The 15,523-nt window shown below is 38.1% G+C and overlaps 1 protein-coding gene and 1 long non-coding RNA gene across 2 annotated transcripts in view; one reads left to right on the plus strand and one right to left on the minus strand.

The window, feature by feature from the left end:
• LOC119768692 (homeobox protein caupolican) overlaps positions 1 to 15,523 on the plus strand; it is a 195,423-nt gene that overhangs the window by 98,586 nt on the left and 81,314 nt on the right. The gene's annotated exons all lie outside the window — the stretch shown is intronic.
• LOC119768693 lies at positions 6,347 to 7,383 on the minus strand. The gene is made up of 2 exons (XR_005278154.1): positions 6,606 to 7,383; positions 6,347 to 6,544 (listed from the first exon to the last, which is right to left on the minus strand). It is a non-coding gene; the product is annotated as an uncharacterized LOC119768693 (long non-coding RNA).

Here is a 15,523-nt window from a genome sequence, read left to right on the forward strand (position 1 = left end):
TCTATTGCTGAGTGGAGCTCGTGTTTTTTTTTTTATAAACTTCTTATATCTGGTTGCATGTCGGTGGCGGCGATCCTCCGGCCAGAAACCGGGAGCCCAGAACTGTCGTTTAAACGATTTATAGCCATCATTAGGGATCGGGCCGACTGGCACAGGGTTAGACCGCTTCGCCGCACAGGTTTATGCATTTTGTTTAGAGTTGTTTGAGGAAAAAGGTAGTGATTCCTAGTTCTGATATTGACTGACGAAGATCTTTTCTGAGATTTTTCTTAAGACTACACAGGTTAAAAAATCGTCAATATTCGTAAATTATCAAAAATACAATCATATTTATCAAAACTTGAACACTCAACCCTTTACCGATCTTCATTCGCCAATTTCCTCCCCCCACTGACCAATTCCAACCCATCTGAATTGCTTCATTTGATATCTTTCTTGCGAATGCGCTCGATTGCACCCTGGCCGGCGAAATTCAAGTTTTGTATGTTTGCTGAAATGATTTATTTCCCAGAACACATCTGTGTCAGCAGCAGCAGCAACTGCACCTGGAACCGGGTCCTCCTCCTCCTCCTGCTTGGGACCGGGATTTGCGCGGAACGGCCTATATAACCGGGAAATTCGTTCAATGTTGAGGGTTTAAACTGAGCCACACAGTGGACATACTTTGGAAGCCTATTCGTGTTGGGCCGGTAACGGTCACCGTCAATCGAGACAAGAAATGCTTTTTGAAGGGAAAGGCAATTGTTTTTCTTCTTTTGGTACCGTAAACCGGGGTGACTTTGGTAGGATTTCAATTAGTTTTTGGAATATTTTCCAACAGGTAATGTTTTTCTCAAGATTATTATTTTTAAAACATGTATTGCTTATTGCGAGATAAAATCACGTTTCTCCATCGCTGTGAGTGACATGAGATAATTGCCGCCTAACTGCCGCAGTGTAAAAATCAGCAAGTTGAACTGAAATTCTACGTTGATTTGGCTATCAACTTGGTTTGTTTTGAATATTTTCCAAAAAGTCAGCTGAAAACTCAAGGCAACCATTGGCAACAGCCAAAAATGTGTTCTGCGGTTGTCATGCGGCTGTCATGCGACCATTATCTTGCGGTCGTATCACCGCGCGTGAACTCTAATTATTAACGCCCGCAGTAATATTGGGGTAGGCCACACAAAGTCCATGCACTATTTTGGAAAAAAAAAGTTTTTTTCAGTAGTGTTTAGAAAAATAGGTACGTTAAAAGCTCTAAGTTTAAATTCCGGGGTGACTTTGATAGTCATAATTTTCTTTTTTAAATAATATTTTAGATGTTCAAACTTTATTTGTACGTTAGATGTAACATCACCAGGGATGGAATAATCGCGAAAAAATCAATTTCGCTTGCGACCTTTTTTCACCCGCGAAAGAGAGAGGAGGCGCTCTCCCTCCCGAAATTCTCCCAGAAAATCAATCTGCTGATGATTTTTTGTGAATTTCCTTGTCAGCACCACTCAAAATTATTTTTTTCACTTTGTTTACACACGTTGCCCATCTACAAAATGTTACATGCCAATTTCCGACGTGTAACGTTACACAGTGTAGTAGTGAAAGAGATGTTCCGCCGAATAATCAAGATGATGATTTTTTTAGATTCTTTTTACCGATCTTTCGTGATCTTCGGATTTTTTTCTCTTGATGAACATCCAATGATTTTCTTTTGATGATGATTATTCCATCGCTGACCATCACTAAAGTAACTGATATAGTTTAAAAAAAAAACATTGTTTATATTTAGTTAACTAAGTTTATAAGCTTTTTAACAAAATACATATAAATTATAGGTGAAATTGTTTAAAAGTCGGATTTTTTTCTGAAATTTGTTATAACGGTCATTCCACCTGAAGCGGAACACCATTTGAAAATTACCATCTCCGATTCTGCTCAAATTTGGCAGAGCTGTTGAGACTATCAAAGCATGCAAAAATCCCGAATTTCATCCAAATCGGACCACCCCCTCCATTTTTGTACCCTCCCAAAAAATCGACTTTTTGGCGATTTTTGAGCGAAACCCCTATCTTCAAAAGACGATAACTCAGGAACCACAAATCTTAGAGGGTCGGTCTAGACTCAATTTTGAAGGAAATTGGACGTAGAATCCATTTCCGTGATCAAAATTTAGATTAAAATATGTTTCTACCTGTATTGCGCAATTGAAAACTTTAAATGGCCGTATCTCAAAACAGCCCTATTTATTTTTTAAATTTGACCTCACCATCGTATTCCCCGTCCGATTTTACATAAGAATCACTTATCAACAGAAAGGAATATTTTTCGTTCCAGAGATATCGAATTTTAAAGTTTTAAGTATTTGAATTTACCTATAATTATAATATCTACACTCGCCGCATCTGCTAGAAGCACTCAGTCGTGCTGATCAATAATAACTACCTGGTGTTCTGTAAGATGAATTATTTTTTCAATTTTATACGATTTTGAGATAATCAATACCTTGATCAATCTATTTTTTGTTTAAGGAATATTTATTGGGTAATTTTTAATGCACTATTTTTCCTGATCTCAGTGTCATTGAACCATATTAAGTAAAATTTGAACTTTTAATATTTATTTGCAAATGCTACAGAGTTTTTACAATACAATTTTCGAAAATTTATCATTATTCTATTATTTTCATATTTTTTCTAATTCCTCATTTCTTCCCACTTTCTCAAATTATTTCTTTTATTTCTTCTTTTATTTGAAACGAGAACTAATGTAGAGCTGGCTGTAGTAGATGAAATAATTCTCATGGGTTCTAGAGCTTTTGCCATGTGCGGTAGCGAAATAGTGCCATTCAGCAAAAACCCCAAATTCTGCCTTAGGGTTTGAAAGATGGATCATATTAAACCGATTTTTATAATGTGTTTCATCAGAATAATTGATAATTTTTTTTTAATTCTGGTACATTTAATTTCAAAAGCAATACCATATACTTCTGATACATGTGGATAGCAGCTGTATCGTCTTCCAAGATTTCGAAATGATGAAATGACAAACAAAAAAAAGATTATTGTTCGGACGGTGTCAAAATGAACACAACTGAATAATAACACAACTAGATAATAAATCAGATTAATCGTTGTGATTTTCTTACCTTTTTCCAGTTTTATACTTTCCAGAAATCCTCCTCCTTAATCATGCTTCACGAGAGTTTTGTTCATATTAATTCATAATTTTTAACACGATAATGTATCGTACACTTTTTCTTAAGTTACAAGATCAATTACAATTTCCTGCTAGCTCTGCGGGAATTCCATTCTGCCCTGTATTGCGTGTCGTTCTTGCTTTGTACTGTGGGCTAGCACACAAATTCACCGTATACAGCAGTTTCCTACAGTGGTGTACATTACATTTTTGCCTTATTTGCTAACGATTATTTGGGATGAAATCTTAATTCAATAAATAACCAGGTAGCAGTTATTGAACAGCGCTTCTGAGTGCTTCTAGCATATGTAGCGAATTAAGCTAATGTAGGTAATCTCGAAAACTAAAAACTTTAAAATTCGATATCTCTGGAACGAAAAATATTCCTTTCTGTCAATAAGTGATTCTTATGTAAAATCGGACGGGGAATACGATGGTGAGGTCAAATTCAAAAAATAAATAGGGCTGTTTTGAGATACGGCCATTTAAAGTTTTCAATTGCGCAATACAGGTAGAAAACATATTTTAATCTAAATTTTGATCATGGAAATGGATTCTACGTCCAATTTCCTTCAAAATTGAGTCTAGACCGACCCTCTAAGATTTGTGGTTCCTGAGTTATCGTCGTTTGAAGATAGGGGTTTCGCTCAAAAATCGCCAAAAAGTCGATTTTTTGGGAGGGTACAAAAATGGAGGGGGTGGTCCGATTTTGATGAAATTCGGGATTTTTGCATGTTTTGATAGTCTCAACAGCTCTGCCAAATTTGAGCAGAATCGGAGATGGCAATTTTCAAATTTGCATTTTTTCTTGCACACTTCAGGTGGAATGACCCATAACTAGTTTTGTTTAAAAAAATATCGATTTATATTGCATTTTATACTGAATTCGAAGCACGAATCACAAGTTTTCACATTTTACATGAAATTTGTTCAACTGAAATTGCCTATAAATTTGAAGATTTTTTAAAATTGTTTTCCAAAAACACATATTTATTATTATTAACAAACTTATTTAACCTTCTCCTAGTGGAAAATTTTCTAAAGAATCCGAAAATTCAATCATGTTCCTTGAGAAAATCATGACACTTTGGAAAGTTTAAAATAATGACTTGCATCAACATTTTCTTAACTATAGTTAACTAACTTTTTAAACTTTTAAAAATTTTATGAAAAATTCTTCTTGAGGTTCTTTAAACACTTCTCTACCACGGTCATTATGATACTAAACCATTCCTTACATATTTTAATTGTACTCATCATTTTGAGGATAAATCGCAAACCTACCAAAGTCACCCCGGCTATCAAAGTCACCCCGTTTTACGGTACATAATTTTGACAATTCGGATGTCGATTCTTGTTTGAGTTTTTTCTTCTTTTTTTCTTTTTTTGTTGAACCGATTTAGTCAAAACTCATTCGATCCGTCTTGGGGTCCCATAAGTCGCCATTAAAAATTATAAAACTCAGTTAAGTAATTCAAAAGTTATGGATCTCAGATATTTTGACGCAGACGTTGTCCGGATCTATTAAGCAACTCGATGGTTGGGGAATCAATAGACCTTTTCATCGAGTTCAACATATTGAAAATATGACAACCCCATTAAAACTTATGACCACTCAAGTGTTAATTATTTACTTTTTTGAAACCGGATTTCAGATATTTTGATTAAAATTATTTTAATCATGGGACCCATCGTTGGATGCGCAATCAAAAGATCTTTCCAATGATCAAAGAAGAGATCGAAAAACTGCAAACTGTGTTAAGTTTTCACGAAAAAATGTTGTAGGATGTTGTAGGCTCTTTCGAAAGAGCACAAGATTTTGAACCAAACTGCATCAATAACTCAAAAGTGACGAAAATGCATATGGGACACTTATGCGATCATGGGCAGTAGTTATTTTAATTTTAATTTTATTTTGTTTTTTGCCCCCCTCTCCCTTGGCTCCTGCCAGAGCAGAGGGACAAATTTTTTGAAAAATATTTGCATCAGCCTAAGGTGATTTGCTTAAAAATAGTGGTGTTATCGAGGGGTAGCTCACTTCGCGTTAGAAACAGAAAACGCACCAGAACTGGCTCGAATTTCAAGAACGCAGCACAACGCCTTGAGAAGGCACGATAAGGCAAGCTAACGCGCGTTAGCGCTCATAGGGCGGCTTGTTTCAGCTCGAAAGAAGAGCTGCGAGATATGATCTTGCAACCTTGTCATCACAGATCGAGCAGTTTTCCCCTAGTTTTGGCAACCCGGCGTTTGTTTTGATTTTTTCAAGCAGTTGAAATGTTACAACCTGGGCACAACGAAAAATAAAACAATCTTGTGTTCAAAACTTGTGCTTTTGCGTGCTGGAACTGGACTGGTAGGCAGAAAAAGGTGCGGTGCGTTGACCGCGGCCTCTGCCGAAGATGCAGGAACAAGTGCGATGGTGTGCAGCTGAAAAACATACGATTTCCGGAGGCCGTGTGGGAGATAGATGTGGTGGAAGTTCTCCAGGGAGGTTCCGACCGACCGGTTCCGATAGTGCGTGCGTACCAAAAAGGTCCCCGGAATGGACAAGCCTCCGGAGTGCAGACTGCGGCGACGGTCGAGTCCAAGAGGAATGGTTTCGGAAGTTGGCAGAAGAGCGGTGGCAGGAAAATGGAACCGATTCCGTTAAAGATAACCTGTAGGCAGCAGGAGTTACGACATTAATGGCCACACGTCCGACTTGGAGCAGCTGATGATAACAGCACACCAAGACGTGGGCCCTCGCGGGATGATGCTGGTGGTGATAACCATGTTGGAGGGTAAATATTTGAGATAAAACAACATAAATTGGTAGAATTTAATGGAATTTCTTTTTGCAGTATCGACGCGGTCGTGCTGCGATGCGAAAGAGCGTCTACCAGCTGGCCAGTCTCCTGGCTACTTTGATCGTCGGGTCGTAAGGGATAGCGAGATAAGTGATCATCAGGTTTGGTTTGGCCCAGTTGATGAGGGTTAAAACTGAGGAAGTGCGCAACGTGTCGCACGCCAGGTCGGAGACCTACGGAGGGGTTAAAGTTGCGGTTTCCGGTGTGGATATTGGCGTTATGGTTGTCGGCCATAGGAGGATGACACAGGTATACATTATTTTTAAATCGTAAAATAAACTGATTTCAAGTATGATTCTGGGAAGTGTTATTTTTTTCATTACATATTTGTTTGAAACTGTTCTTTATTTTAATTTGTTCTCTATTTATAATATTTCCGAAGTCGTATCCTGCATTTTAGGCACTTGTCCTCAAGCGTTTCATGCTCCGTCAGAGGATTCAGCTGGTTCCGTCGCGGACGTGTGCGGAAGGAGAATTTGTGAAACCTGTCGAATTACCTAACGGCAGGTTCCCGATCGAAGACGCTGGAAGAACTGTACTAGAAAACAGAGGGGAAATTGGGCAATTGTTATTAATTACACATACTATACCATAGCCGGAGATTCCTGGCCACCTGCCATATTCTGATTGCGTCGCCGGCTTCGGCTGGAGCGGGGATGTTGGTGTGATGGTGGCGTCCGCAATCGGGCCAACCGGGAAAAGTCCACGTTACCCCACTGGGAAAGTTCGCATTCCAGCACCAGAATGCGGTTCTGGAGCTGGTTTGACGTCCAACGTCGAGTTTTCCTAAAATGGGGCGTCCGGGATTGCTTCGCCGAAAACAGATCGCTGTCTCGGAGTTGTTTTCGATGGTTTGAATCCTGCCGGTCTGTTCTGGCTGTCCGTCTTGACCGAGGAGGGAGGCTTTCTGCGAAGGAGGATGAAGCGGAACTGCTAATACAGACACCTTTCAGCCTAGAGCTTTTTTTCGCCGGAAAAAGCACCGGCTGTTAACAGTTTTGCTTTGCTTGGAATCGTCACGTTATCCTTCGAAAACCACGTCAATTCCGGGCTACAGTTCTGCAGCCCCGGACATAGAAGTTTTCCTCCGGAATTATGCCATTTAGGGCCAGCGGAAACGTGTTCTGCGATGAAATATAAGCGACCCCGTGTGAGGGCTCTTCGGTAGAGGCGCTTTGTGAACCGCTTCTTCGCGCAAAGGTTGCTTTTTTCCGGAAAAAGAATCCGTTCCGCGAAATACAGTTGTGAAAAGGTACAAAATCTATCCAAACAAACTGCTTGAATCATTTGACAGCGAGAACTGTCAGTTGCACTTGACAGTTCTTGTTGTCAAAAAAAAATCGAGCAGTTTGATGAGAAAAGGTAACCAAAAGGAACAGAAAAGGCGAGCTAACGCGCGTTAGCACAAGAAAAGGTCAGAGAAGGCGAAATAAGAAGAACGAACACTGAAAGGTCTTGTAAAAGGAGCTTTATCGCTCGGTCAAGGCGGAAGTGAACCACCCCTCGGGTGTTATATTATAATTGAAAAATACTTCAAACCGTAAAAAAAATCAAAAAATACCAATAAAAAAGAAATCTGGAGTTTTTTTTTTTTTTTTTTTGAAAAGTTCCAATAAACCAAATTTTCAGTTTTTGCTTTTTGGGTGTTTTTGAAACCACCTTGAGTCAGGGGTATAAAAAACACGTTGCATTAAACGCAGAGACAGATTCTGTGATCGGACTACATTTCACAAAATCAACAGGGGAGGAAGGGTGCGTGGACATACCGTACCAAACGCTCCCAATAAGTTGGGTGTGATGTGCTGGTGTAAATCGGAAATTATTTATATTTTAGGGGAAAAAGTAAATGGGGAAATTGGGGTTGGGGAAATTGGGATTGGGGAATGGGAAAGTGGAGGAATCGATCAGTTCCGCTCTGGGAACGGCTCCAGCTAGGTCAAGCCCTACCACTGACTTTTTGAGTTCCTGATTCTTGATAGATTCGAACGATTTAATGAATTACGCAAGTGTAGTAGTGAAAAAGATGTTCCGCCGAATAATCAACATGATGATTCTTTTAGATTCCTTTAGATTCTTTCGTGCGCTAAAGAGGAGAACCATGCTCACTTTGGATTTTTTTCCTTTGATAAACGTTCAAAGATTTTTTTATAAATCGTTGTTGCTGGTAAATAAAATTCATCCCAAAATGTCCCAAAATGTTGTATTACTAATAATTAAAAATCGAATTGAAAAATTGTTAAAATTGAATTTCGTGGAAAATTCCATATTTCAGCAAAAATAACAACCTGTTAATTATTTTAAAAAAATTAACATAAAAACAAATATTCCAATTCTGTTATTTGTTAAAGTCTTGAACAAAATTTCAATGAAATTAAAATAGAAACATTTTTTTTATTTTAAGCCGATGCAAATATTATTCAAAGTTTGTGCCCATATATTTTTAACTCTGCATAGCTTAACTAACCAAGAAATAACTTGATTTTATTGTAAACAGAATAAAATAGCTCTGTCATCAAGGGTGACATTGGGTCATACAAAAATGCTGAAATTTGTATGACCCAATTTCACCCCCAGATCCAATGTCACCCCTGATAACGGTTCATGTAAACCGTAACCTATAAGAAAAGTAGAATCTGACCTCAATTGACTGTGGTTGCAAAAAAACAGTAATAAATCATGAGCTAACCATGACCCATTAAATTTTGAGAGGAAATCTCCAACGTCCAAAAGAAACTCCTGGAGTGATATAAAATTTACCAACTTAAATGATTCATAACCTCCTTACCTTTAAACACTCTGCCCCATTCCAGAGGTCGCAGTAACTGTCAACATTGTTCCATTTTCAATTGGATTTCCCGTCCATCAGTCAGTGAGCAGGCGATAAGCCAAATGGCCAGTTTAGGCTCCCGCCATCAGCCCTCGGCTCAAAGTCACAGTCAGGTTCCACCGTGCCCAAAGCTGCATGATAATTTACTACCAGAGATAAATCAAATTAATCCATTCTTACGTTCCGTTGCATCACCGCCTCTCTCTCTCTTCGTGGCCACCGGTTGAGAAGCACGTTCTGCTGGTTGTACCTGGCCTGGATACCGCCATCGGGTTCCAGTCGTTGAGTTGTTCTCTGGAAAATCAACTTTAACAGATTTCCCAGTTGTGGAAATCCGGTCTCAAATTCCAACCGGCCGATTTCACAGAGAGGTGAGGTGACTAGTCTCCTGCCGGAGAGAGAGAACCCATCGGAAGTAGGTTACGGGCGACACGAAATGCATTGCGCCGCAAACGAAACTAAGCCACACCGTTACCGAATGCAAACGGAGGAGATTCAGCACCTGACATAGATTTTTCTTTCTTTCTAGTCTTGCGCTGGGATTCTGCTAAGGTGGGAGGGTGGTGGAGGAATGTTTTTAGCAGGTGCCCAAGTAGCCTGGATTAGTCGAGGTGGTGAAAGAACCGGCTGGGTAAAATGCACCAGAGGACCACCAGGAACTGGTTGTAGGATCAGATATTTTGCAAACGGAGAAATTTGTCAGTCGATGATCTTATCAGCAGGGCAGCCGGATTTATCACGGGGCTTCCGTATTTTGTAGTATGTATTTGGCTGATCAAACATTTCATTCAATAGAACAAAATATATTAAAAACAATATATTTTTATCCTATGATTATGAAAGGTCGCTTCAGGCAAATGTATATGCAATATATTTAAATCACACATTTGCAAAACAAGTAAATCGATTTTCAAACTTTAATGTGCTATGCCTATTATTGTCTCTATCTAGTTTAGTACCCTAAAAATGTAGGTTATCACAGTGGCTAGCGATTTCACGTTTTGTCACTAAAACTTGATTTGCAAAAAAACAATATTTTTATTTTTTTACATTTTTTTTCATTTTCATGTTTGGACATAAAATGCCAACTTTTCAGAAATTTTCAGAATGGGCAAAAAATCTTGGACCGAGTTGTTAATTTGTGAATCAATACGTTTTTATTCAAAAATCGAAATACTGGTCGCCAACATTTTTCAACTTCATTTTTCGATGTAAAATCAATTTGGAATTGAAAAGTACTCCTGTGAAATTTGTGCACCATTTTCAAGTAATAGCCATTTTTAGGTAACTTTCTTAAAAATAGTCTCAGTTATTCATTTTTTTTTATTTGTGCCCATGTTTGCCCAACCTTGAAAAAAATAATTTGAAAAGCTGAGAAAATTATCTATGGTTTGTTTTTTGAACTTTGTTGATACGATCCTTAGTTGCTAAGATATTGCCATGCAAAGGTTTAAAAACATCAAAATTGATAGTTTCTGTGTGAGCACTGCCGTTTTACGGCGATATGATGTATACGCCATTGAGGTGATTTTGCTGTAGACACGATTTTCTGTTTTTGTTCATTTTTTCAATTTAAAATGATTAATTTAAAGTCTGCTCTGTAGAAACTGTTCAAAAGTACAATAAAAATGTGGCCCCTACAAAATTTCTTGTTTTTTCCTATTCTCTACGATTTTAAACCACAAACATCATTTGGCCGAAAAAATAGCAATACAAAATCACTACTTTTCCTGCCCAATGATGTATGTATACATTGCTCGATCAAAGCTGGCTTTATTTTTTGTGCCAGCTATTTTGATAGCTGAGCGGATCGCGTAATGCATTGTCCACGTGGATACTTAAAGGGGCGGGAGGGTATTAGGGAGCGTTCTTTTATTACGTAACGCAGTTGGGGGAGGGGTGGGGGGGGGTCTGAGGCCGTGTTGCGCTCCATACATTTTTTTTTAAATTTGTATGGAAATTTTGTTAAGAGGGGGGGGGGGGTCTATAAATCCGATTTTTTGCGTTACGTAATGAAAGAACGCTCCCTTAGCGATTGTCTACGCTCCATAAACACACTTTTTTTTTTGCATGAACAATTGTCCGCAAGGGAGGTGGGTGGGTCTAGAATTTTCAAAAAAGTGTCTACGTGGATGTGGATAAGGTGTCATCCATTAAGTACGTCACATTAAAAACAGCCAAAATTTACTCTCCCCTTTGTCACGATTTCCTTATGCTTTTAACACGCAACGTCACGCTTGCTCAAAACCCCCCTCTTCCCTCAGAACGTGACGTACTTTATGGTTGATGCCTAATGGACGTCCCCTTAAGAATTAAATCGAAATAATGTAATAAAATATTGCCCAGTCTTGATTTGGTCCCAAAACCTCAAATCAACATTCAAACAGTATTGAATTTGACTTCTATCAATTCTCAATGTATACATACATCATGATGAGTAAAATTGGCGTATACATCATAGTTTGTTTGCTTAATAAAATGGGCCCCAGAGCAGTTTTTTGAAAAATTCTTTCGTCAAGAGGTAGCTTTTAAGATTCTTTATCAGACTGTACAATAAAATTGAAAATGTCCAAAATGGCGTATACATCATATCGCCGTAAAACGGCAGAGCAGTTCTCTACCAAAACCGGAAATGGAATTTATTTGTATTTTTTTATTTGGCTCAAACTTTGTGGGGGCCTTCCCTATGACCAAATAAGCTATTTAGTGTCATTGGTTCAGCCAATGAATGATAGAGCCAAACTTTTTGAAGCAATCGGTTCGTATACTATCGCTTAACAAACGCTCCAAGTTTCAACTAATTTGGACACAACAGTTAAAAGATACAGTAAATAATGTAAACAAAAATCTGAAAAGCACGTGTCACAAGTGTGTTTCGAAAGCAAAATTGTACTACGTGTCACAAGTGTGCAGAGAATTCCCATACAAACTAAAATAAGCTCAAATCAATGGTTTAATCGACTTAATCAGTATAATTTTATAAACAAAAGGTTGCATTGCCTTTAGAAAGTATGTGTGTACATAAATTTATGAAAAACAAGAAAAAATTTCCACATTTTCCAACAACATGTATGACGTGTCACAAGTGTGCAAAATCATTTTGATGATAAATTTTCCAAAATCGGGTTAAAGCATCTTGTAGTGTTTGTTAAGAATAGAAAAACGTCATCATTAACTCAATTTCGACCAAAATGGTCTATGTCACAAGATAGCACACAGCTGACGATTTTCGAATGACGATATCTCAGCAACTAATGGTCCGATTTTCAATGTTAATACATGACACATTCGTAAAATTTTCCGATCTTTTCGAAACAAGATGAAGTGTCCGAGTTTCGAAGCGTCCGGGAATTCGAATCATGACGTTATGATCTAATCATCAGTACAACTGCTCAACTGCACAGAAAAAAATCAATTCTCGAAATCGTGAATTAAATTCACGAATGTGAGAACCACGAAGAAATTTATTCATGAGTATGGTGCATTTGCACTATAAACGTGAATAAATTCCTTCGTGGTGCTCGCATTCGTGAATTTAATTCACGATTTCGAGAATTGACTTTTTTCAGTGTGCTTCTAAATAATACAAAAACGGGTGTCCCGGTATAGAATGTATTCCTGACTATAGTCAGTCAATCAACTAATTATATGAAAAACGAAGTTGACTTCATAGCTGTCGATCACCATTGCTAGTAACACCACTAGTGTCTTCCTTTTAACTACAAGGGCCTCGCCGCCCTGGGCTCCTAAGTGTTTGAGTACGGCACGGAGTGACGGCACCGGATACCCATAAATACACTTAGAATTTTTAGAGCGCCCGCCGCGGGATTTGAACCAGCAACCTCTAGATTGTGAGTCCAGTGCGCGGTCCGATTGATCCACACGGGCGGGACTAATTATATGAATTCAGCTTTGTAAACTTTACAAATGTAATTCAACTGGTTTTGAAAATCTAAAAAAAACCCGGCCCAAGTAATTTCTGTTTCTTGACAAAACCAAGCAAGAGCAAGTGAACATTTAGATCATATTGAATTCTGCCATTCCATCACATTTTTCAATAAATTGTAAACATCGATGCTGCAGAATTAAAGAAAATATCCGAATCCCAGGAATTCGCGGAAAATTCACAAAAAAATACCTGGCAATCTTTGTTTGCGAAGGAAATTAGACACTCTCCTTCACACAGAGGAAGCCCTGTCGCCAAAGGACTATCCCTTCACACCAATTAATATTTACTAGTAAAATTTTCAGTTAGTTTTCCGCTTTTCATGCGGATCTGTCAAAGTTTGCTGAATATTCAGAAAGTTTCCATATCGACGTCGCTTTTTGACGTTTTAAAGTATGATCTAAAGCACTAAAGCACACAATGTAAACAATAACAAACACGTTTTGTTTGGATGACCAAACTGTGCATTGTCCCATTGTTTGGTTGAATTGATTGCCGGATTTCCGAATTATAATTGAAAATGTTTACGGTAATGGGGATGTACGTGTGTCAAACGCGTTCTGACCTGAAATCCCTTTGGACAGTTGTCGCACTTACAGCAATTCTCAGATCATATCAAGAGTGATAACAATACACGGAGACTTTCCGGTTTTTGTTGCAAATCTCAGGATTGAAATCGAATTTTGGGGATCTGTGAAAGTTAAAAGGTGAGGCATTGAAAATGGTACCACGACGATTTACTGAAATATTCAGTAGTGGTGGTTTCAGTAAATTTAACCGAATCAAATCCCAATTTGACCCCATTTTTCGCACAAATTGTCCAACCCCTCATCTTGCGTAACGATCTGAGCCCAACAAAAGACACACGACATTCCCGTTGAAAGCATGCAACCCTTCCAACAACAATCTTAATCAAAAACAAGTCAAAAGAAATAATCCAAATCCCATCACCGGGAGATTAAATAACACACGTCAACATTCGTAGCGCGGTGCGCCACCACATCACACACCCTCAAAGAAAGCGAACAAACGAGAGTGAGAAAGAGAGAGGAGGAAGAAAAGTTTGCATTCAGACGCAAAACAGAGGCCCCCGTTTTTTGATCAGCGGATAATTCAACTTTTGGGGGTCCTAAGCTTTTGTTAACTGTCAACAATTCACAGTAAAAATTATTGAGATTGAAAAAAAACAAACAAAAAGGTGGTTGGTTCAGTTAAATTTTATAATTTTAATATTGATAACTATTTTGTTGTTGAGATCATTATTGTGATTTTTTTTAGAGTTCACACACAATCAAATTTGCCGTCGCGTTACCGCATCGCACCCGATGAAAGTGATCGGCTCGAGATTATCAGTTTACGACGTCGCACACGGCCGAACCTAATTCGGCTTGATCCGCCGCCACCGTCATCGTCGTCACCGCATTGTAATAGAGAACCCGATCTGATCAAAGGGGAGTCCGCGCGCGCGTGTGTGTGTGTCGTGCGAGCGGAACCAAATTGTGGGCCATTTCTTTGCTTCCACTAGGTAGATCGCGCGAGTTCGATCGGTCATGGCCCGGTCATTCGGTGACGCATATTATGCAACGGTGACGGTCGGGGAACTGCCCCCTTTTTCCCGCGGTCACCCCTTTCACTACGCTGTCACTTTCGTCGTAATCGGCGATTGATCGGGCGCGCCACCGCGTTGTTGGCCTAGGTTGGGAGTTGATAGAAGCAGGGTTGAATTGGGTTTGGGAAAGTGGGGTGAACGGAATAATTCAATTTATTTTATTTTACTTTTAATTTGTAAAAACCATTCCAAAAAAAAATTACAAAAGTAGTAATGTTAACATGAAAAAACGGGTGCGAGACATTTCGCCTAAAGTCGTTTCGCTGAAACATTTTGCCGAATGAAAATTGACAGAAAACTAACTGTGAAGAATGAATCAAAATTTAAAAAAAAATGCGTGAGTTTTAACATCTTTTTCAAAAATTCCCAGAAATGATTAAAATCAACTTTTATGAGCATTTGTATTTATTGCATTCTTTTGAACCAGGACAGATCTTTGAAAATGAACAGGTTTCTAAATAAAATCTGCAAGTAATTTTTGTATACTTTCTTACATGATCAGTTCTTCGGACTATTTGAAAGATGATTTTATTTATTTTTGGGAGTTTCTGCACTCTTTATAACATAACCTGTTCTTTTAAATAAATTGGTTTCTTAGCATAAAAAAAATCTGTATATTTTGCATTTTTTAAACATAACTAGTTCTTCGGACTATTGAAAAGTTCTTTCAAAATAAATTGGTTTTTCAAAACTAATTTCTAAAGTTTTGGTATTCTTTCGAAAAAAAAACATTCCATTTCTATTAGTTTTAAACATGAACAATGCCCCTGGGCGCATAATTGTCCCATATGAATTTTCATTACTTTGCAGTTTGGTTCAAAACCAAACCAAAAATATCCAGTTCTAGAAATCTGCAGGGAATTTCCTTTTTTCACGACACTCAACATGTAGTCGATTTCAATCTATATTATCGAAAAAAAAAATTCGATTTATATTATCACAAAATGTTTTTTTTTTCGCTAAAATTGTTGTGTTCGTCAAATCTTACATTTTTTTTAAACTAATGATTACAAAACTACTGAACTAGTGTAAAATGCAATTTTAAAACACTTTTTTCCAAACAAATGTTGAAACTATGGCTTGTTATTTCAATATTTATAATTTTTATTGTTTTGCCTTCA

Source organism: Culex quinquefasciatus, chromosome 3 (assembly GCF_015732765.1).
Source record: "Culex quinquefasciatus strain JHB chromosome 3, VPISU_Cqui_1.0_pri_paternal, whole genome shotgun sequence".
NCBI classification, from domain to species: Eukaryota; Metazoa; Arthropoda; class Insecta; order Diptera; family Culicidae; genus Culex; species Culex quinquefasciatus.